General features: G+C 41.9%; 1 protein-coding gene across 3 annotated transcripts in view; it reads right to left on the reverse strand.

Annotated features, from left to right (window-relative positions):
- COL8A2 (collagen type VIII alpha 2 chain) overlaps positions 1-25,612 on the reverse strand; it is a 133,734-nt gene that overhangs the window by 75,548 nt on the left and 32,574 nt on the right. For 2 of the 3 annotated variants that reach the window (XM_066574980.1, XM_066574982.1), the window contains exon 2: positions 10,649-10,704. The gene's annotated coding sequence lies outside the window, so the exon portion shown is untranslated. Of the gene's footprint in view, positions 1-6,954; positions 7,006-10,648; positions 10,705-25,612 lie in introns of all 3 variants that reach the window. The other variant, XM_066574981.1, reaches the window with a different exon arrangement.

A 25,612-nucleotide genomic window follows, 5' to 3' on the forward strand; every position in this document is an offset into this window, starting at 1 on the left:
GCTGTGCCAGGTGGTGCTAACATCACACAAAACCGTGCCTATAGATTGCAATACTGTTCAAAAGGCAAAACATGGATGCGCATAAGCCCCCATTGGATGCACCTACACCACCCATACTGCATCACAAATAAAAGACTGACAGGAAGATTAATAACAGTCCTCCTTTTGCTCCTTAAACTGGGATTTATTATGAATTGTCATGAGAATATCAGCTAGTAATGGAGTCTATCTACACAAGCTGTCAAAAGTACTCTACATTCATGCTACATACTGTACTTAGTTTACGAAGTGAAAATAACTTCTGTGTCATTGTGTTCCATCCCACCTCATTGCTTTGGAGAGATCTTTCTCTAGCAGCTGGCACTTGGTATCTATGACCTAACTGAGAAGTTTAGTTTACTGCAGGATCGTAGGCACAACTCCACTGACTGATATCACTACATTGTGTGACAAAAACAGGGAACAGAAGACAGACCAGCTGTCTGTGATCCCTGACTGACTAATAGATGGATTCACTCAAGGCAGAGAAATGAGGCTGACAGCTAGACCTAGCTTAGCAGCACTGAATGTGCATATAGTATGTGTGTATTGTGTGTTTTGTAGTTGAATAAAAATGTACAACATTTTCGTACATACCATGATGAAGAAAATAGGGAAGATGAAACAATACCTCTGTTGCGCCACCTATTGGATGGCAGCAATCCTGCAAATCAATGTCCAACCCCTTTATACAGGTCTTATCAAAGATTGGGAATTGAAAACTAAGCCAGAATCCATATACACATAGCTGTTTCAGGGGTTTTGCCCCTCATCAGTGTGGAGTATGTTTTTGGCTTGGCTAGTGAGAGGCCTATTGTTACGTCCGCTGGGTGCACTAAAGTGCCACGCCTCCGTGCAGACGCAAGATGGTGTCCTAATAAAATTGCAAACACCACTCATAGTATTTGCACTCACAACTTGCACCTCTCCAGGCAATGATGGAAGGACCCCTGTTCCTTACTAGCCAGGGAAAGTGGGGAAGCCCTGCTTAAAAGCAGGGTAATCGTCCCGATAAGGTCGGCCCCACTGTCTTCATCTGGGACCTAGCTATCCCTAATTAGGGATCGGAGATAAGTACCAAACACACGTAGGACACGACACTGTTCACACACACACACTGAACACAGAACAGGACTGCACATAAAGCATGTCTGGCCACTTGCACAGACATAACACACACGTGACTGCTCACACCAACATACAGAGCAACACAAACTACATAGAAGAGGACTGCACATAGAGCACATGTCTGGCCACTTGCGCAGACCTAAAGACAAGTCTCTGTTCACCCCAACATACAGAGTATTGCACACCACACAGAACAGGACTGCACATAAAGCACATGTCTGGCCACTTTTCACAGACATAACAAACGTCTCTGTTCACACCAACATACAGAGTAATACAACCCACAAAGAACAGAACTGCACATAGAGCACATGTCTGGCCACTTGCACAGACATAACACACACGTCACTGTTCATACCTACATACCAGGTTGTGCATACAACATGTAACAGGAACCCTACCCAGAGCTCACATGCATACAGATGGTCAACCATAGCCAGTCCAAGTGTTCTCCCACTAGAGAGTCAGACACTGTGATGACATAGTGAACAGTGTCAAGCATCACCCATCTGACACACACAAGACATAAGAAGTCTGGAGGCCGCACCTGCCCAGGGGTAAGGAGAAATCTGCGGGCCGCCTGCACCTGTGTGGTCACCATACCACACACTACACAATGCACGCACCCCAGAACGCATGGAGGGGAGGGACAGCAGGTGCCCAGACCATCTTCAGGGAAGGTGAGAGGGCCACGACTGATAAGCATGCAAACACCAACTCTGAGTGGGATTTACACAAAGATACAATGAAGAACTAAAGCACTAAAATGACCAGCAATCTCTCACAAGAGTTTGCTGGTATTTATCTGCTGCAGACCAAGGGAATTGGCTGGTGGAGAATACCACACCCAGCCAGCTCCATTAACCCCTACCTGTAAAGGTGTGCACAAGGGAATCTGTAGAACCACAGGTCCCAGAAGCACAACCTTAACACCTTATTGTCTCTCCTTGAGGAAAGCACCTAGAAGGTGTGTGAGAAGCATGCATGGCCTTATATGTCTCCTCAGTCACCTCCTACATGTTTCCTCACACACCTTCTAGGTGCCCTCTTCAGGGAGAGACAATACCCCTCCCTCCTGACTCATGATGAAGAAACACATTGTGTTTAGGTGATTGATCAGTATATGTCTATCTGATTTACTCTTTTCAGTGCTACAGTACTTTTAGCATTCTGTGCATGTATACTCCCTTAGAGGTGAATGGGAGGTGCGCATGCACAGCCTTTTGAAAAGAATCAAACTGCTGCGTGCTAACTTTGCCTTCACAGGGGAACACCACAGGAACAGTGGACAAGGTCATTATTGACATAACTCCCTGGATTCCCCATCAGCTAAACTATAACCACTATAACTTAGTTTGTCATGCTTATAAGTGATGGCAGGTTCCCTTTAATTCTTGTGTTTTTTATTAATTATGCTTTTACCTTAGCGGGCAAGTAAAAAAGTGCACAGGTTAAAGGATGGCGGAAAAACGATGGCAGGTGTAGACACAATTTAAATTCAGCTTCACTGTACTTATTTACATTTGTTCACTATGTAGTATAGTATATCTAAAACATTGTTTGACAAGGAGGCCTTACAGTCACAAGAGTTAACATACATGTACATTCTCTGTTGTCCAGTAGTCCCAAAACCTCCCTGGTACAGGGCTCATATTCTTACACCCAACAGTATATCCCATAACATGTAACAATCCTTGACTTCAGTCTCTTACTAGGTTCTCAGTACGTGTCCTGACTACCAGTCACACAAAGTGGACTCTCATAGCCACTTCTCTCTCATCTACCCAGGGTTTCCTTCCACCACTCAGTCGCTTTGTTCTGGTCGTTGTCCTCTGCAGCTATCCCATCTGGAGCCATATCTTTGGTGGCACACCAATGCGGAGGAAGACTCCCTTATCTCCAATGTGCTCAGGTCCCGTTGCCTCTCATAGGCTTACATGCAAGAGGGAGACTCTGCACCCTCTATAAGCTGCTCTCAGAGCAGTGGCCATCTTTTGGTCATTGCAGCTGTGTTGACCATTACTCATCCCCAGTCAGGAACTCTGTCCAGGCCAGATCTGCTAGGTCCAGTCTCCAGCCCTCAGTTTTAGTTGTTTTGTAAAGGGGTCTTATATCTCTTAGGTCACAGTGTTGTCCTCTCTTCCTTGCCCATCTGAGGTCTACTGGGACCCATGCTGTCTATTGAACCCTCTTTGTCACATCTTCATAGCTTCTTGTGTCTTCACTACTTTCCATAGTGGGAAGGGTGGATATCAGTGAATAACAGACAACAAGTGCCGCAGTGCACTTATTGGTACCATGCCTGGCAAGTAGTGGATGACATGCTAGCCACATAACCGCTTGTCATTAGGGGACCCAGCACCTCTTCCTTTCCTGTTCAGCCAGCTTTTACCAAGTAGTCCTTTACATTGGTGATGCAGCAACCCCATCTAGTGATCAGCACATGCCACAGCGTTATTGCTGATTTAAGTACAAACACTGTGCCGCGACTGCGCTTCAAACATTTGCATATGTGGGGTTAAGGGCCTGTGGCATGAAATTGGCAGCGCTGCTCACCTCTTCACAGCCAAGCTCCCTTGGAGTGAATTTAATGAAAGTTTACGGACTTTGGCCTATAAACTGTGATGTTATGTGTTAGTGAGGTCCATTAACAGAGGCTTTTTTTGTTGGTTTCCTGTTCCATAGACTGAGTGCTGGTTAATTAATGTTTTAACATTCTATCATATACTTAATTCAGTATAACTATTTGTATCCAAGGCTGGATTCTAAGGGTACTTTTACATGGGCCGATAGTTGCCCGATTAATTGCTCAAACAAGCAATTACTGGTGACTGCTTTCGACTCAACAGGGCGAGAATCGTTGGTCCCTTGTCCTTACTATTCGGTTGTTAGTTTAAACAGGTCATTCTTCATTTATGAATGACTGCCTACTTAATGTGAATGAAGGCGGGCGGCCACAGAGATCTCAGTCATACTCTGCCTCCATTCAGTGAGTAATCATCACTGGGATGGCTGTCGGGTGCTCAAGTGCCCAACAGACGTAAAAGTACCCTAATGAGGGTTTACTAGGCAATTGCACTGTGCCCCACCTCAACTGCAGGCGTGAGGGGATTTTAATTACCTACTACCCCAGGACAGGGTGCCACCTGAACTGGTGCCAACTTGGCACACATTATTTTCAGCTGTGTGCAGCAGGCTAGGGGTGTCATATTATTAGCTGCCTCAAATAGGAGAAGGTACCCATGCAATGTTTCATTTAGAACATTTCACCATCTTCACCTGGCTCCTATCTTTCCATTTTTATCCTATACGGTCCCTGAGTTTTTCACTATAACAATATACTGTACAGTATATGCAAATATATTATATAGGGTTTCTGTGGTGGTTTCTTTGTCAGTGATTTTTCTGAATAAGTTCCAGTATCCATACTAATCTCACCAGCACTTAGTCACATGTCCTTAATTCTATCCTCCTTACAGTCTATCCTTCTGACATGTTTACAGATCACATGCAGAGTAATAATAGGATAATATCTGGGAAAAACCTGTGAACTCAAGAGGTTTTTAGGAGTTATTGTAGAAAAGCAAAACAAAAATTGCATGTACATTACAGTCTATACTAGCTTAGTGGAGTGCCACCAAAGGCAGAAAACCATACAGCTGTTATGTAACCTGTGCAGCAAGGGAGCCTGGGGCCAAATGGCCCCATCTCTTCTCCTGATGACCAGCTGGGCTCCCCTTAACCAACAGTACTGCTGGATGCTACACCGCTCTGTGCAGCATACAGTCCAACTCCTCCCACTCTCCAGTACTTTGCTGTACTGGGAGAATGAGAAGTGGAGGAGTCAAGCTATGTATTGGATGTGCAATGTCCAACAATACTGTGTAGAGCTTTGCTGCTGCTGGCCACAGTCAGGTAGGGGGAGCACAGTGAGAGGCACTATAACTTTGAGGAGACACAGTAAGGGACACTATAACTCTTAGAGGTTAAAGAGGGGGGCACCAAAACTTTTTAAGGACACAGAAAAGAATACTACAATTTTGAGAGGCACATAGGAGATACTATAACTTTGAGGATTACAGAGGGGGCACTGTTAATTTGTGGGCAATAAAGATCGCAATATTACTTTCTGGGTCCACAGTAGAGGGGTACTGAGAGTGGCATCTGAGAGAGATCAGGGCCAGTGTTAGGGAGGCAAACTAGGCAATTACCCAGGGCCCTGATCCCCAAGGAGGCCCCCAGGCAATCAGACACTGACTGGACTTGCAAATGCACAAGTTTAAAAACAGGTTGCGGCACCATCCCTGAGCAGTGGTGTAGCAATAGGAGTTGCAATTAAGGGGTCCATAACAGAAACTTACAACTGACAGCCAATTTGCTGCTTTCTTCCTGCCACTGCAGAAAGTCCATGAGTTGATATCCCCATTCCCTCACAGCCCTGATATATGTGTTATACCCGCCACAGGGCTCAGTGGCCATGGATTGTTTACAATGAATAACCATTAAAAACTCCAAATTGCCTTACTGCTGTGTGAGGAGTATGTCACCTGTCCAGCAGTGAAAGGCTTACACCCTGGCATTACAGCTCAACATGTTTCTTCATTACATATACTTCAATAATTTTCAGGGGAAATGCCTGGCTGGCTGCTGTTCCATTTAAAATCAGCTATTTGCCGGGTGCTGTTCGACGTATTCTTAAAGGGATTCTGTCTGATATCACGACCCCTTTAAGTTTCATTTCAGCTGATTAAAGCAGTTTTTTCCCCTCTTCCATACCCTCTATGTTCTGATAATGATACTCACTATATAGTGGTACTGCTAGTGGGAATGGTGTGATGGTATTATTGGTAATACCGGACATCATATAGTGTGTTTTGTTCAAAAAACGTATGGATGTAATATTTAATCACTGTACATTGGTAAAATGTACTTCTGATATTTCATAACTAGAAATGTAAATAAATAAGTTTGTCTGTAAAATCTAGTAAACGCCCCTGGAAGTACTGGAGTTCAGCATTGCAGCACTCTAAACACTGCCTCCTCAATATCTTGAATGTAATTGTGTTATTAAAGCAAATTTTCATTATTTGGAGCCCCGATTTTGCCCAAGGCCACACTTTATCTAAAACGGGCCCTGGCTGAGAAGAGCCATGACTAGAAGAAAGCTTCATGGTGGTTTGGGCCAGATAGAGAAGATAGAGAAAAAGAATGACTCCAATCGCAGATGACACCTGTGATCATGGGAGGTAACTGCACTGTAATGACTCTCATTTGTATAACTGGTATCATTTGGCGACTGGCACTATTTAGAGCTATACTAGAGCTGAGCTTCTGTATCTAAGCCCACTATGTAAAATAATCTGTTTTGCAGTTTTGCTGTCTCCAAGGTGTAATTCTTAGTTTAGCTATGGGTTACCATAAATTTTAGATATGCCCCTGTACTTGTCAGTCCATTCACTTAGTAATTAGTGCATGAAAATGCCACATAGTATTACAAACCACATCAAATAATGTCCATTTTGGAATAGTATAAATAGCAACTCTGATACTTTCATTGTATAGGGCACATTTGGATCATATAGCAGGGTGGCAGAGTATTCAAATTTTGCAAGGCTCCCCTCTAAGCCCATCAACAGACACACAATTTATGTGTTCCAGTCAAAGAATACCAGCTGCTATAAGCAGCAGTTATAGTTTGCTGTTGGATTTTCACAGTGCTACATGACAAAAATCCTATTCGCTGCTAAAAGACACAGATAAGGGAAACTTAATTAGAAGATGTAATACCTAGTATCTTTGTATCTCTAGAGGCTTTTCACATATTAGTTGTTTTTCCACCTGGAAACAATCAAAAAGAAGGTCAGTTGTTGTTGACTGATCCTAAGTTGTGAGTTTCAGTATTCTTTTAATTTATGTGCACAGAGGGGTTTGATTAGTTCAAAACTTTTATGACCCATTGTAACTCATGAATACCTAGGGGAGTTTATTCAAGCAGACCTAACTTTTCAGATGACCTTTCAGAATTATTTGCCACATGTGATCATGAGGAATAACACTATATCTGTTCAGTATCAGGCTTGTATCCTGGATTTATCACCATTTTCCTGCTTTGCAGGCTGCATCTGTAATTTTTAGTTCTACTGTTTTGATGTCTTCTATGAAATGCACATGGAGAAAACAGCAGATTCTGCTCCCTAACACAAATGAAGAACATCGTCAGGAACACACTAGAGACTTACTGAGCAGTGGAGATGTGATTTCAGTAGTTATACCATAGTGTTAGGCGTCACTCTGCTCTTCCCATATCATGTAGCCTTACTTGCACTTTCCTTCAGCACCGAGGGAGTTAATTCTCCCCAGTGCCCCTAACCCAGCTGCATTAAGCTCCTATTTAACTGGGCCAGAGATGCTCTGCCCTACCTGAGATTTTGTATTCATTTGTGTGTTGCTCCCAACAATGGTATCATGTGTTTGATTCGCGTGCACCGACCCTTGGATTTGAACTCCGCCTGCCTCAACTTCAAACTCGTGACCTGGATCTCATTGGAATGCCGACAGCCCCTGCATCAGTCCGTATCCTGTCTCTGCGCTTTGGCCTATTTTGTAGTGCATTGTACCAGTGTCGCCAACCTCCGTTAGGCAGCCACCAACTACACCAGGACTACTCCAGGAGGTAGCGGCCTAGTCGGTTCCCCGCAGCAAAAGCCCAGATTCCTGTACAGGGGTTAAAGGGTGAATACCGGGGAACTGCCAGGATAACGCCCTCAGGTTTAGCCCAAAGCCAAACCTTTTAGTTTGCACAATGGGTCCACTCCCACTGGTCATTATACATAGTAAACAACCACTGTTAGCCGTAAGCAGTGCCTGTGTGTGTCTTTGCCTCTCTCCTTTCTCTCCCTCATTCCATCTCTACTCTATAGACTTCAATGGAGAGAGTGAGTCATCATCCTCCTTCGCTTCCTGTTTGCTATCTTTGTTACTAGAGAGGGACATCACTTGGCAACAGGCAGTGGAAGCAAACTAGAAGGTAGGGAGACCTCCTAGTGGCCAACAATTTAGAGTGACCTTTCAGCACAAAACTGTCATTTTAGGTAAATAAAGTTGTTTGCACTTTTGTTACTTATCACATTGGCTATCATATTTATAAAAATTGCAGAAATCAATGAAAGCACATTTATAAAAATTGCTTGAAAGTTAATGTCCAGTGGATACATTTAAAAAAACAAAAAAAACACATTGACCAATTAGAAAGTAATAAACCAATGTAGAGTATACTCACCTGTTTGATGTCCTTGCTGCTCTGGTTCCCCTGGACTCTGCCCACTTCCAGGTTGAGCAGTCACATGCCTGTCTAAGGGTGTCACCACTGTGGCCAATCACTGGCCGCAGCGTGGAATTGCTGCGAGAGATAAATCGCTCATATGAATAAACACATTGACAGCAATGTGTTATTTTCACGCACGAGTTCCATCCATATCGCTATCAGATGGAACTCGCACGGCAAAATCGGCCATGTAAATGCACCCTATGAAGGTAGCACTAGCTGCTATGTGCGTGTCAGTTAAGCTGATCAGCAGTGCCCAGCAAGCAGCACAGAGAACGCGGATTGCTGTGTGATTATGCTGGGTGCTGCTGTCAGTGTAAACATCTGTTCTCTAGCAGCTTCTGCTGCTCTGACTTCTCTTACAGCTGGCACTCTACTGGGGCAAGACACTGCTTCCACGTCCAGCTAGACAGTGTCTGCCCCATCAAAGATTCCTACACCATCGCATTGTGATGCCCCCACTATTGCCACCACCAATGAAGAGAGCAGCAGTGAGTCTGGGGGTACCGATCTTGAACTGTAGAAATATAAAGTGGACCTACTATATCACCAGGAAAAGCATGCCTACTATTCAAATAGGTGAATCACCTCAAGTCATCTGAAATTCACAAGATTTTGTGCATGTGACTAAAGCAGCTTTATAGTTCAAATTTAATAGTGCTTCATTCAAAGTCATGAGGTCTGACAAATTTTAGTATATGCCGTTGGTCTTAGACCCTTAACATTCCCACAAGCAAATGTATGGATCACCCTAACTAGAGGATCAATGACATTTATGTCAGAAAGACTAAATTTACATAAAAGCTGAGACTGACAGAAGGACTCATGCTGTAATTGCAGGGATCTGAGAAATGATTGATCCTGAGAGGTTAATACTGCCATCTAAGCAGTTTGATAAAGGAGGGAGGCTCCCTCTGTCTGCCCATTTGATGCCCTGGGATACGATCATGGGATGGGAATGAATTACAATGGCAGTCACACTGACAGGCAATAATGCTTCCAAAACACTGCTTCAAATTCCTTGGAGAAACAAAAACAAAATCTAAAATTACGTTTACTTAGTTTATTTAGAAAAAGTCTACCCTCCAAAAATAAAGCCCTTTTTTCGTTGAAAAAAAAATTTATTACTTAAAAATATTAACACCATTAAAAAAATACATATTTGGTATCTCTACAATCATAGTGCTAACACATTGGTTAGAAATGTTTTCTTATGATGGACACAGAGTATGAAAAGAAAATTCCTAAGAGTGCAATATAATCTAAGGTGGTCTCTGAATGTTGGCATCCTTCCTGGCACTCAGCACTCGGGCTCATGCTTTGCCAGCTCCGCCGTTTTAAGCAATCAACAAACAAATGCCTACTACCTTTTTTTTCCAGATCCTTTATTTATCTCTGAAATTTTAAATCAGTTTGTGAGTTATGTCGTATCTTTATCTTTTCAGTAAGTAGAGAACAGACAGGGTCAGTATACTATATAGGAAAATATAACACACACGAAAACAAGACCTATCCTGATTTTTGGGGGTCATTTCTGTGGGAACTTGAAATATAAGCCCTACCCCAAAAATAAGTCCTAGCTGCAACACATTGAAAACACAATACATTACCTAGCAGGCGCGGTCCAGATCACTCTGGCTGGTCTCCAAAGTGCTTCCCTGCAGTCCTCAGCTGTTTGCAGAAGATTGCTTTCTGGTTACGGGATTCATAAATCCCGCCTCCAGGAAGCGATGGCTCTCATTGGTTCTCAGCCCTGCTTAGCCAATCAATACAGCGCTCAATGAACCGATGCAATAGAAATCACAGCTAATTCTCCTAACTGTATACTTATAGGCTGTAGCTTATTTAGGTGCATATAGAATGTAATGGTAATTCACCCCCCCCCCCCCCCCCAAGCAGGTGAAAATGGTATAGCCTCAGCTAATGCTGTGCTGATGCATCATGGGATAGATGTAAAACTGAAAGCCAAAAATACCACTCTCAAAATGGTGCCTGATAACTATCAGACAGGAGGCTGCACTGTATGGAAGTGGTTGAAATAAACAGAGGAGACCTCTAGTTTGACAGCCAATCATGTGAGGGGGCAGGGATGGAAAAATGTGTTTTTGCTGGAGTGGCCCTTTTATATATTCACATTTACAGAACTTTTAGTCCTACCTGGTCTTGTCACAATATATTCAATATCTCTTGCCTTGACCAAACTGCAAACAGATCTGCAAATCAGAAAGAAAGAAAACAATAAATATTTATTTAATCTTTTTGCTTTTAGAACTGTTTTATACTGAATATTGCATTGAATTTTTTCGCTATGACTGGAATGATATATAGTTCAGTCCTAGTAAAATTGACATTTTGTTGCATGGCAAATGACCTTGTAAATACTTATACCAATAAACTAACAAGAATATATAGAAACATTAATTTCGCTTCCTACCATAGATGCAGGTATCATAGACAGGAATGGCCAAATGAGATAAGTTATTTGTTACATTACGGTAATTCTGAAATCCCAAGCATCAGCCATTCATCCAGCTTCAGTATAGAATCAGGGTGGTCTTAATAGCGGTAAAACCACAGTTCTTAATTTAAGCCATTGCCCACAAATTATTGCCAAGTAATATTTCCTTTTTTCTTCTGTTCCAAAATTCTCTGTATTAATATATGAATTGAGCTTTTATAAGCACACATTTCTCTTGAGTCAATGACCTGCCCTAATAACTAAGGAAAATTAAATTTTTACCCTCTCATGTTCTATTCCGTTAAGTGTTCAATAACGCTACTGTACTTTTCTATGTTAATAATAATCGTTATATGGCTATACCACTTAGAGTTCTTTCTAAATAACCTCAATATACAGTAGGTCCTCACTTTATAGCCCCCTCCCCATCTTACAAACAGTTGACATTACAACGGCTACTGGGGCAATTGGGTGTACTGACTTATAGGCTGGGTTCACACGGGGCGTAATTGCTGCGGAATTTCCATGCAAACTTTCTGCATGGAAATTCTGCCTGCGACTTTAATCCCAAGATTAGCCAGCAAAGTGGACGAGATTTGCAAAAATCTCGTACAGACGCTGCGGCCGATCTGTTACGGCCAAGCCGCGCTGAAACTAACATGTCGCGCGGAATTCAAAGACGCGGCATGTCAATTCTTTCCCCATTTCCACGGTGGCTTCTCTCCTCTCTATGGGTAGAGATGGCCACAGCGGAATGCTGGCGGTGAAGCCACTCCCAAACCCACGGCCTTGCATTTCTCCCACGGCAATCTTGCAGTATTTCCATGTGGTCACTCCAGGAGACTTCCGTGGGATTTAAGTCCCGTGTAAACCTAGCCATACAATAGTACCAGTATAGTAGTGCAGTTGGTAAATAAGACAAACAACCATCAATACTGCTCTTGTAAGCACCTTATTTTATAGGAACTGAGCCTCAGAAATTCTGGTGTATGGTAGTAATAGTAGATATTGAAATATAGATACAGTTTCTATGACCAGAACAATAGTTAAAGGTTGCTCAGGAATAGAAAAGCATGACTTTTTTTTCTCCAAAAAAATATGTCAATTATCCACAGGTTGTGGGTGGTTTTCTAACTCAACCCCATTCACTTTAAAGAAGTGAGCTGTAATACCAGACACAACCCATGATAGGTGTAGCGCTGTGCACTGGAAGAAAGCAGCCATGTTTCTCTAATTCTGGACAACCCATTTAATTGTCTCAATGGCTTGGATTGGATTAATACTTCACCTTACTCCCTGAGTGGAACAATAATGAAAGTCAACCTCTTATGTACTGCCTATCAAATTTGTCCCATTACCTTTTTTTTTTCCTTAAAAGTTCCTGAAGGAAAGCCTAAGATGCTGTTATAACAGTGCATGCTAGCCAAGGATGCCTCCATAAGCCCCCAGTTAGAGGTGTAACCTGAAGCTCCCGGGCCCCAATGCAAAACCTGTAACAAGAATAATTCTTTATTCATAGTACTGGGCTCCCTTTATGGAGAAGAGAGGCCCTATGGGCCCCCTAAGGCTTTTGGGCCCGGGTGCAACCGCATCCCCTGCATCCTCTATAGTTACGCCAGTGCCCTAAGTTATGACTGCCACAGATGCATTCTATAAAGCACCTGTCACACTTGTGCATCCTCATAGCTGTTACCAGCTACGAGCACCATAACCTAAGTTATGGTGCTTACAGGGCAGGTTTCCAGGAGCACAGGGAGGTATTTTTTATACTGACCTGCCTTCTGATGCCTGAGCTGTCGAAAGTTGGCATGCAAATAGTTGTTTAGAAACAATTGTGCAGCAGACTGAAAGCTACAGGCTGTGCGCATGCACCCCCTTATAGATCTACGAGTGCATTGTCCGCATGTTGACTTTTGGGGGTGACAGCTTGTGCACTGGGAGGTGGGCAAGTATAAAAAATACCTCTCCAGGCTGCTGGGAACCTGCCTTAGGAGTACCATAACTCAGTTTAAGGTGCTCATAGCCGGTGACAGGTTCCTTTTAATGTCTGCTACAGGTACCCCCCATAAATATCATAAGTAGGCTCACTCAAGTGATTCTAGCCACGCACTGCCTGGGACATGATGATATCTAGGCGTCCTGACATCCCCATGCTCCTGAGCTAAGGAATTTCTATGCTTTTGCAATTCAGCTTTTCCTTTTTTTTCAATTCAACCAAACCTTGGCTTTAAAAAAAAAGGCAAAAATTATACAAGAGAATTCTGGTGGTAAAGATCTAAGAAATTCGAAACTTTCCTGCCAACATTGATACACTTGGAGAATGATGATATTAACATTTATTGCAATACGAATGAAACATATATTGTCCACATCACTTTGTAAAAAACTATACGTTTCACATCACTTTGTAGCAAATGGGAATCGTAAATAAAACTATAGTATATCCATATGCAGCAGTGCTACTTTTTGTTAATAGTACTTGGGAATGACCTCAAACACAAAGCACAAAAATACGGAAATGCGTTCAAAGTCCCTGATGTGTCCGGTACAGACCACAATACACAGTTAAGCTGGGCTGGAAAATTCTGGAATTTCAATCAGCATGTAAAAAGGAAAAAAAAATCAAATCTAGGTCTTTGCCTCTCACTCCCTCCTCAGCTCGTGGAAAGACGCTTTAGTTGCCAAAGCCTTTACCGTGTTCTTCTGAAACTAGGAAAAAACCTCTTCTCTTCCAGAACCCACGTTTTGAGGAGAGGAGCGGTTTTCATGTCAAGAACATAGACATGGGAATTATTCCCATTTCGGAAATGCCTTTATAAATTATTCCTTATAGAAATTTACAAAGCAAAAAAAAATAGGTTCAGGCATTAACAATCCCTTTTTCTTGTCTTGCATCTGTGAGAGTTGACAATGTAGAATAGGCATGCATTTTCATCAATAAAATAAATGCCTGTAATAATATATTCCCACAGTGAGATTTACTTACTTCTCTACTCAGTCATGTGTACAAAAGAAGAAAAAATGAATCATTCATCCACCTTACCCATTTAAAAAGTCAGTTGCTTTGCACAGACCATCCATAACCTGGGTTCTCAACTTGTGGGACATGTATCCTAAAGGGGGCAGAACATGGTACCTTTGGTGTTGAAGGGGCATCGCTTGTAAGATGCATTATCTGTTATCTTGCTGGCCAAATTGTTTAAAGTTTGGAAGACCAATTTAAACTTCTCTGTCAACGCTCATAGATTTCCTTTCACCTTGGGAATTAGTAGTGGTCCAAGATAACAGAAATCACAAATGTGATTTTCTCACATGTGTTAATGGAGTAGTCGAATACCATTTGACTGGAATTCCCCTTAAAATAGAAGACATTGGAACCAGACACAAGTGTGACTCGAGCCTTGGGCAATTCCATATGGGTTGTTTAATTCTGCTTTATTCCTACTAGGAAGAATTATCTTTTTATTTCTTCATCATTTTTAATATGACACGAAGCTGCACTCCAGATACAGCTGCATCCAATTTACCGGCCATGACAAGGCTGTTTTATATCCCAGGGTAACAAAAACAAACAATAAATATAATGGATAAACAGCATGGAAGCCAGACATCATTAATACAAGTAGAAATGGGCCATTCACAAGTCAGTAGTATCTGAACAATCTCTTTCCATATCCCCAACTATTGCAGATGGATGGGAGTTGCAGGTTCTTCGGCTCAGAACCCCATTCATGAGCGAGAACAGAGAGCAGTTATGAACAGCAGCTAACCTCAAGTGACTATGCTTACCTACTGAAATACAAGACAACATTTGCCCTGCAGGACAAATGACTGGCTGCACAAATGTTGTTCAGATGAGTAAACCACTTTAAGTAACTTAAGAAAAGACATCTATGCAATGTGTGTTCCATTTTACCACTACTTACAAAGTCTTTTCCAATTTCCTTGCACCTTTTTTAAGACTCTTGAGGCCGGTCAGAAATTTTGGTAAAAAAATTTGAAGGTTTGACCTTACTTTTCAAAGGTGTCAAAGTGGAATGGCAAGACATAGATTGCATAAAAAAATAATACTTGACCAATTGCAATGACTCAGGCCTCAGTCAGACGGGCGTTTTTTCGCGCGATTTGCGGATCGCATGACGGATGCGCATCCGCAAATCGCGTGACCGGGGCCCAAAAATCTGCTCCTAGCCGCGTTTCATTAGAAACGGGCCGGAGCTGTCCAGCGCATTGCATTCAATGGAGCCGGCAATACAGCCGGCTCCATTGAAAGCAATGCGCTGCGGACGAGCGCTGGATGAATTGTCGGGAAGGGCTTAAATATATAAGCCCTTCCCTGCAATTCATCCAGAAATGTGCGAAAATAAAAAAAATATATATACCTACCTTGTCTCGGCAGACAGAGTTCAGCGCAGCCGGCCTGCAGTGGGTGTGAAGGGGGTGTGAGTCAGACCTGCACCCTGATTGGCTCAGCGCTGAGCCAATCAGAGACAGGTCTGACTCACACCCATTCATGAATTCATGAATGGGTGTGAGTTAGACCTGCGTCTGATTGGCTCAGTGCTGAGCCAATCAGGGGCAGCTTTGAGTCACACCCCCTTCACACCCACTGCAGGCCGGCCGCGCTGAACTCCGGCTGCCAGGACAAGGTGAGTATATATATATTTTTTTATTTTAACACATTTCTGGATGAATTGCAGGGAAGGGCTTATATATTTAAGCCCTTCCCGACAATTCATCCCGCGCACGCCGGCAGCCCATTGCTTTCAATGGAGCCGGCTGTATTGCCGGCTCCATTGAATTCAATAGGCAAACATCGTTCTTCTCTGCCACAGCTGTTACAGTTGTGGCAGAGAAGAATGATTTGTCTTCTATATGTTCTCAATGGGGCCGGCGCTGCTGCCGCCGGCCCCATTGAGCGCATATAGAGAAGAGAACAGGAATTGCAGATCGCAGATAGGTGCGATCTGCGATTTCTGTTCTATAATTTATTGGATGAGCACATAAAAAGCGCTCATGTGTCCGATACCATTGCAAAGCAATGGTTTTAAAAAATCGCCGGACGCATGCGCATGCGCAAATCGCGCGAAAAAACGCCCGTCTGACTGAGGCCTCAAAGTGAATATGTGCCAAGAATAAACATTTTATGGGTTATTGAAGTAGTACTTATTATTATATAGACATTGATGGTAGCAGAGCTTTTGATAGGGAAGCGGAAAAATATAACGCATAGAGAGTATATTAAATAGTTTTCAAAGAGGTTATTTAGCCATATGAAAATCCCTGGTATTTAAATGATATTATTGAAATGGGACCTTTATTAAGAAAAAAAGGTACAAAACTAAAAAGCAATAATTACATAGTAGGTAAGGATAGTGTAACGGGTCATGCACAAGACACCTGGGTTTTTTTAGGATAGAGTATGGGATCAGGAGATGTGTGAACAAAAATAAAAATGTATTTGAACGAGGATGAATAGCTTTGAACACTTCACAGCAGCAAAACAAACAAATACTATGACTAATTATAACTGTATACTGACTATCAGATACTGCTGCTTCTGTCTAAAGCCCATTTAGACGGGACGAGTGTTGGGCAAATGATGCCCGAGACTCGTCCCCGCACATACTCGCTCCTGTGCACTTGCACAGGAGCTAGTTGCGCTGGAGGCTTTTATCTCTAGTGGGCGAGTGACTCTTGAAGTTGGGCGATCCAGCAGCTTGTTGAACTAGAGGTTCTTGGTAGCATCAGTTCTCAGTTCCAACAGACCTCGGCAAGAGCTCTCATTTCAGCAATCAGCACAGCAGCATTGTCTACCCCAAATTCTTTACCGGCAACAACCATCACTACTCTGCTCAGCCTCTCTATATAGTTCCTCAAAGTCCCCTATCTTGAAGTTTCCAGCACATTTCTACTGAGCATGCTCAGTAAAGTCTACAGAATGTCATGGCTCCTATTCACTTCTGTTGGCAATATCTCTGCCTGTATTAGAGCTTCTTCAGTCTGCATCACTCTTCATTGACTTTGAAGGGGCTGGCTTTATACTAATTGTAGCAGCGGCAGCCTGCCACTCTGCTAGAATAGTAGTAGTAATATTAATAGTAGATAAACATTTTATAATATGCAGATTTTTTCTTTTTAATTCTCAGGTTGTATGCTGCAGCCATAGTAAACGTTTATGGGAACGAAGACGTCTGGCTTGTAACAATAAAATGTGTTTGAATATTTTGTTATGAGCATTTATCCGGTTTCACACACAATGTTTTTGTAAAAAAGCTACGTATTTTCATGGCGCTTTTGTTGGTGTTTTCCTTGCCCAAAAACAATGCAGCCAGTTGTTATATTAAAGTCCCTAATAAAATGTAAAATGCACTACGTATAAAATGTTTTGGTTTGTAGTGGTTTGGTGGTACTTTTAGGTCAGTGACTTTTTTTCAAAACATACCATGCTCTTGATATGATGTCTTTTTCTGCCGTAACCCATTGCAATACACTGACGATTCATACTAAATGTGCAGCACTATAAAAATACAACATGCACTATCAATAGCGAGTATGAACTGTAGTGTACCACTGACACCCTGCTGCAATGACTGTGATTGAAGCTAGTTTTAAATCCTTAGATGCTGCAATCAATAACAGCCATGGCATCTGAGCGGTTAGGCCGAAGAGGGGTGCTCCCTCCTTCCCCCCATCAACGCCCTGCAACATAATTGCAAATGTCAATGGATTTCCATGGCAATCAGGGACCTATGAAAGCCCTAGGTTTGGCATATTTGTAAAAAAAATATTTTAAAAAATTTAAAAAAAACTTTTTTTTTTACCAAGCTTTATAATGTTGAAAAAGATATAAAGCCATAAAACAGTACACATGTTTGTAATCACCACAACTGTGACACTGCTTACTATAAAACTAATGTGCTATTTATCCTACACAGTGTAAGCTGTAAAAAAAAATAATTGATTTGTCCTGGAAAACGCAAGCCTCCATAAGGATCTGTCAATGGAAAAAAACATATAATAAATAAATCTTGTTATTTGTATAGCTCTAGCGTATTTCGGGGCACTTTCAGGTAATGTATTTATTACACACACACCCCCCCCCCCCCCCCCCCCCTCACCTCCAATGAACATTGTGGACAAGTCGTGGATTCTGTGTCGTCGCCTAGCGACAGCACAGGAAAAAAAATTTTATGGCAGTTTTTTTGAGCCAAATCTAGAAGTGGATTCAAAAGATTTAGGAAATATAAAGGAGGGACGTCTACTTCTCCTTCATGCTGGAAATGTAGTTTATTGACATGCATTACAAATTCATGCAGGTTCTCACTTATGTGCATGAAATCCCATTTTTACCTGCAAACACCATTGGAACCCTCACTGTAGCTGCTCTTGTATGCTGCTCTGAGTAATAACTTTTGGATCACTACATGGAAGCGGGAACCTTCATGTTTGCATTTAGGAATTTTTAATGCATATTAATTAAATGGATTGTATCATTTTCTGATGGACTTCGCCCTTGTTATTAATTCATTTTGGCTCAAAAAACTGCATGAAAAACTGCCACCAAAACTTGTGTGTAAAACCAGCCTGTAACTAGTAATGTATTCATCTAAACGTGTGCATTTGGGTATAAGAACTCTAATGGGTGCTTCGACTCAGTAATTGACATCCTTCCTGGTATGAATGGGCATATGGAGATATATGTTAATCCCTGAGTAGTTCTGCCTACATGACTAGTCAGTCCACAATCAGCAGGGATTTAAATGCATAAATTACTAGCTATACAGTTTGTCACCCCCCCCCCCCCTCCACAAACCTATATATCAATAGGCTCAGCTCACTGTGTTCTAAAACATGGCAACTGCAAATTGGACTATATTTTCAACATAATGGGTCTCCTTTAAGGGGTTAAAGAACTGTAGTGTATGGAGCCTAAGGATGGTGTTAGATATATTCTACAACTGGCTCATACATGCCTGAGTGTATAACAATTGCCTTCTGTTGGACAAATAAGTCAAACTTTTAACTCAATAGTTGAGACATAACCTATGTCATTGGAATTCATTTTTTCCCATTATATTTATCTTTAATCATGTTGTCTGGGATTAGAAAACCATGGGTATTTTATTCCAAAACAGTACCATAAATGTTCCTGGTTGTGTTTGGTATTGCCACACAACTCCATTGAGGTAAATACAGTCAAACCTCTAGTTTCGTTGTCTTCTAGTTTAGCTGGTTTCCAGTTTCACTGAGTTTTCAAGCCAGATTTTTGCCTCTCGTTTCGCTGGCTGCTTCTAGTTTTGCTGGCTCTGCTGTGATTGGCTGAGAGAGCTGTCACTCAGCCGATTCAGCCAATCAGAGCAATCTCTTGCTGGGAGGCGGGGAGTTAATCCCTGTCACTAGCAATAGATGCTTTGCTGCCTTGACAAGCAGCCGGCTAGAAGCTCCAAAAGCAGAGGGCAGGACCCCGACAGCACCTGCAAGGTGAGTATTGATGCCACTTGCAGTCCTATGTAACGCCACAGATAACACATTGATAACTCTTAGGACAGATGATGCAGATGTGACCTGCGGTCCTATGTAGCAGCACAGATAACGCACAGCTCTACATTAGGCTGCTTTTTTGGTATTAAAGACCATATTTATTCTCTATTAAATGTGTTTTGGTGTGTTTTTTGAAATGTCTAGAATGAATTAGTTTGATTTACATTGATTCCTATGGAAATAATTGCCTCGAGTTTCATTGGTTTCAAGTTTGGCTGATTGCTTTCAGACGGTTTACCAACGAGACTAGAGGTTTGACTGTACTTCACACAATCCATAGACATGTATAGCACTGTTATTGGTAGAAAGAAGCCAAATGTTTATGATCCAAATCATTCTAAACCTTAAGGCCTGTGTCACACAAACATATTTGTGCAGCAATACACAGTGAATGGAACCCATTGATTTCAATGGGTTTGTTGACATAAGTGTATTTTGCACATTTCATACGCGCCAAAAAATACAAAACATGCTCTATTTCTCTGTGTATTTGCACACAAAGATAGCACCTATTGAACTGGTTACTATAATTGCCATTTCAATGAATAGGAGCACGGTTGCATGTTTTTTTGCGTGCAAATATGCATGATTTGCGTGCCCAAAAAGTACAGTAAGACATACCCTTGGCACGCACATATACGCAACATCCATTGTGCAAATATGCTATGCAAATGCACATGGCCTTGTGATACTGGGCTAAAGAGCCACTTCAGTGCAGCTAGTATTTCCAGCTAGTATTAACTTGTTTACTTACTCTTTCCCGTGCACAAGGTATACCTTGCGCACCCAAAAATTAGCAAAATATATGTTGATGCGTGTGCAAAAAAGCAACGTTCATTCCACAAATACATGACGTTCATGCACGTGCCAATTCGCATACATTCATGTAAAGCCGGTCTTAGAGAAGTAAATCTGGCGCAACTCTATGATCTATCTATGGTTTCCAAATTGAGAGGAAGATTTCACTACAGTTGCAGTGTAGCGGCTCCAATGACAATACGCTCTTCTTCCAGTTTTTTGCTAAATGCACTTTGACAGCCAACAAAATTTTAGCGTTACAATATATTTTGGTTCAGATATTTCCTATGTTATCCCCAAATAGAAACACTAGTGGGATTGTATCACCCTTATTTTTAGAGCATTATAAGTCAAACCGCTTATCCTCTTCCAAAAATGTCTCGCAAACCTGCACTCCTTTGACATAAGGAGCTCTGTTATCTGTTCGCTACAACCCCTGAAACATCTAGCATCTGTTCCACCATATACAGTATGTATCTTGCTTGCTGTGCTATGCTGCTTCTGTAAATCTCTGTCATTCACTTCCATGTGAGTTTCAGAAACAGAGTTGCAAAGCCAGGTCATCTTCTTCCATAATCCAGGCCACCTTTATTTCACTAGCGGCCATTTTAACAGGGAGGATAGGGGTCCAAAGCCCCCCATCTTAGACATAGTTACGGGTCCTAGAGATCTGTGCATATTCCATCAATGTCTTAGATGAAAATAGGTCATTTAAGTAGATCTTCTCAAGAACTGCTTTCTCTGTACAAAAATACCACATTTAGAGATGTCCACCTTTACTCTGCCTTGAATTAACGACCTTCGGTGACCCTAAGGGCTCCCTCCCTCCATGTTTTACAGCTTTGCACTGCTTCTTTCAGTTGTGTGATATCCATGCCAGTATCAGCTTTGACAGTATCAGCCATCGTGTCCTTGGGCGGCCGGGTCTTCTTCTGCCACTGATCTGTCCAAGTATTATAGACTTTTCTAGCGACTCTGCTCGCATTACATGGCCAAAATCCGTGAGTCTGAGCCCGGTCATCTTGGCCTCCAGTGATATATCAGGTCTTATACAATTCAGGACTTCTATGTTTGTTACTCCTGTATTCCGAGGTATACGCAGCAGCTTTTGCAAGCACAAGAACTCAAACACATGAATCCTTCATCTATCAGCTTTTTTCGCAGTCCAGCTTTCGCATCCATACATGGCAATGGGAAAAACGGTGGTTTGCACTATCCTGCGTTTAGTTGCTATACCGATAACCCTACTTTTCCAGATTTCGTCCATGTTTAGCATTGCGCTTCACCCCAATGCTATTCTACGTTTTATCTCTGGCATAGATTCCCCAGCCTGGTGAATTTTTGAGCCAAAGAAGATGAAGTCTTGCATGCATTCTATGGCCTCGTTGTTGATTTTGATTTGAATTTGGCTATTTTTTTGCAGTTGTCATAATTTTAGTCTTCTTTCAATTCAGGTAGAGGCCCCCTTTTTTTTACTTTCAGGTTAAATCTTACATATCAGCTGCTTCAGACCTGCTTGATCACATGATCACTTCTGCTTATAGGTTAAACAAGAAGGGTTAGAGGATGCAGCCCTGTCGGACGTCTTTGCCGATTCCAAACCAATTTATGTCCCCATACTGTGTTCTCACAATGGCTTCTTGATTGGAATAAATTGATTTTATCAGATTGACTAGATGTGCTGGTACACCGAGCTCTTGTAGGGTAGGCCATAGCTTTTCATGGTCACTGCAATCAAAGGCCTTGATGCAGTTGATAAAGCACGTGTAAATATTCTTTTGGTATTCTCAAGCTTTTTCCATGGTCCATTGCAGGTTTGCAATATGGTCGTGGGTGCCGCGTCCTCGCTGGAATCCTGCCTGCGCATCAGGTAGTGCCGCTTCAACTACTGATCTCAATCTTTCCTTTATAATTTTGAGAAGGACCTTGCTTGCATGCAGAATGAGGGCTATCATTCAGTAGTTGGAACCATTCCAGGAGTCGCCTTTCATTGATAGAGGGATGAAGTCAGATCTTTTCCAGTTCTGTGGCCATTGCGTTGATGCCCATACTGCCTGGCACAGGGCTGTGATGGTTTTCACTGGTACTGGCAGCAATAGCTCTGCCGGTGTGTTATCTATGCCTGGCACTTTATTTTTGGCTAGTTGTTTCATTGCCATAATGGAGGGCTCCAAGTCCAAGTTCACAGGCTCTTCCTCACACAATGGTCCAGGTGTGTGGTTGCAGGCATATAGTTCCTCTATGTATTCCCTCCACTTATCCTTGATTCTCTGTTGGTCATTCATTTCCTTCCCATTTTTGCCTTTGATTGTGCCGTTTCGTGCTGTGAAAGGTTTTCAGGCCATCTTGAGCTGTGAGAATAGGCCTCAGATACGGCCTTTCATGGCTTCTGCTTTGAGTTGTTTGCAACACTCATTCCAGTCTATTTCCTTATCTTTCCTTGCTGCTCGCTGAAAATCTGCATTTAGTTGCCAAACTTCGTCTTTGTTGCCGTCTGCCTTCGCTGCTCTTCTTTTATGAGCTATTCTGAGGGATTGTTCGGACAACCAATAGCATTGTTTTTCCTGCTTCTTGTAGGTGATATGCTTACTGGCTGTTTCCATAACTGTGGACTGTATTTCGTGTCATAGTTCCTTTAGATACTTTTCTGATGTGTCAAGCAGTTTGAATCTGTTTGCTACATCAATATTGTATGATAGGGGATATTAGACGTGTTGGATTTTCTCAGTGGAGCACCTTTCTTAATGCTATGGAATTTGATCTTGATCTTAGCTGCAAGGAGTTCATGATCAGTGCCGCTGTCAGCGCCAGGAAAGGTTTCTATTGCATCAAATGAACTTCACCAACGATAATAGGATGTAAGGGCCATAACTAGGTCTCTGCTAATTCACCATCTGATTTTTATTTTTCAAACACAGGCTAGAAAATTGAGAGGTTGGGAGATTACCAAACATTTATAATTCATACAAGGTTTTTATTTCCGTTTACACTTATTTATTTCCAAATCTTAAAGGGGTGGTCTCGCGGCAGCAAGTGGGGGTATACACTTCTGTATGGCCATATTAATGCACTTTGTAATGTACATTGTGCATTAAATATGAGCCATACAGAAGTTATTCACTTACCTGCTCCGTTGCTAGCGTCTCCGTCGCCATGGTTCCGTCTAATTTCGGTGTCTTCTTGCCTTTTTAGACGCGCTTGCGCAGATCCGTCTTCTCCCTTCGGCTCCGCTCGGCAGCATCGGCATTTTGGCTCCGCCCCGTTGTACGCATCATCGCGTAGCTCCGCCCCATGACGTGTGCCGGTTCCAGCCTCCTGATTGGCTGGAATCGGCACATGACGGGGGCGGAGCTACGCGATGACGCGAAAAGGGGGCGGAGCCAAAACGCCGATGCTTCCAAGACCAGCCGAAGGGAGAAGATGCATCTGCGCAAGCGCGTCTAAAAAAGCAAGAAGACACCGAAGTTAGACGGAACCATGGCAACGGGGACGCTAGCAACGGAGCAGGTAAGTGAATAACTTCTGTATGGCTCATATTTAATGCACGATGTATATTACAAAGTGCATTAATATGGCCATACAGAAGTGTATAGACCCACTTGCTTTCGCGAGACCACCCCTTTAATGATGTTCCTTACTATATTTTAGTTTAGAACTGAACTAAATGCGCCAAATTTATCACAGTAACTCACACTGTATGATCTTTTAGGTAAATCTTTTGTCTAACTTAATGCCACCTCTTGGTTGGCTTACTGTAGACCAATGTTTTGCACCAACATTTTGCCTATTAGTATACCCATTCTGCCAAGCCACACTCCATTCCCTAAAACACATAATTTGGCACAAGGCATGTACAACAATTTTTACGCACAGATTAAGACGGAATTCTGGCACATTTAGCATAGTAGATTCCCCCTAGTGAATCATCTACAGAGCACAGGCTCCTATGGTCCATTGTGGCTGCTCAATCTTTCTGAATGCTGTTAACAGCAACTCACTGAAGATTGTTGCACTGTACTTGTACAGAAAATAGAATTTAAAAAAATCTCCAATTAGAAAAAAGAAAATGTTTTTACTATTTGGTTTTATTTAGAAGAAAAATCTAGGTGACACATTCCATTTAACCCCTTAAGGACATGGCCTATTTTTGACATGAAGATGCAACGATTTTTGGTGTATTTTCATCTCCACTTTTCAAAAGCCATAACTTTTTTATTTTTCCGTCGACATGGCCGTATGAGGGCTTGTTTTTTGAGTGTTGAACTGCCGTTTTTATTTGTGTCGTTTTGGGGTACATAAACGACATTATAAAACTTTTATAAACTTTTTTATGATAGCAGGGAGAGAAAACACATCAATTGTGGGTTTTTTTCTTACAGCATCAATGCATTTTTTCTGTGGGTCGGTATAATTTTTGTTAGGTTATTCCACAATAAAAAACCTTTTTTTGTATTTTTTTTTTCTAAGTCACTGCATTCAAAGTCCTTTACCTTTTTTATTTTTCAATGGATGGAGCTTTGTGAGGGATTGGTTTTTTGCATGACAAGCTGTAGTTTTAATGGGTACCATTTTGGGGTACATACCTTTTTTTGACCACTTTTACTGCGTTTTTTTGGGAGGCAAAATAAAAAAATAAGCATTTTGCCTCAGTTTTTTAGGCACAATAGAAAGAACAGGTTAAACTATTCTAAAATTAATTTTGGAATATCGGAATATAAACTTTTTTAATAAGTGCTAACACAAAAATGTTTAGACTTATGGGTTGGTTTTAACTATAAACAATACTTTTACTGGAACATCCCCTTTAAGATTAAGCAGTTTCTCATAAATATGCTTAATTGTTGAATAGGGTCTGTCAAGGGGTGCATAGGAGTTGACTAGGCATAATTTAATTCACCTAACAATATTAAAAATCTGCCCAGTGGGTCTTTAATAGCCTGACAATTTGTACCCTTATGTATTTTACATTTAAGCTGGCACTATCTATAAATATATACATATATATATATATATATATATATATATATATATATACATGCATGTTGCTGGCGGGATAATGTGCTTTCATGCTTGTTTCTAAAACAGACCAGAATGGCTCAATGATGTTCAGGTCTGGTGCCTATGCTGGGCAGGGAAGATGCTGAACCTCGGCCATGGCAGTCAGTCATTCTCCTTTTTAGACCTCTTTCACACGGGCTACAAAATCATCGCTACAGAACGCATGTATGTGAAGCCCATGGTTTTCTATGGGTTCTTTCACATGAGAGATGTTTTGTAGCCTCAAAGAATCCATTGGAAACCATGAACTTCACATACAGGCG

Source organism: Eleutherodactylus coqui, chromosome 1 (genome assembly GCF_035609145.1).
Source record: "Eleutherodactylus coqui strain aEleCoq1 chromosome 1, aEleCoq1.hap1, whole genome shotgun sequence".
In the NCBI taxonomy this organism is placed as follows: Eukaryota; Metazoa; Chordata; class Amphibia; order Anura; family Eleutherodactylidae; genus Eleutherodactylus; species Eleutherodactylus coqui.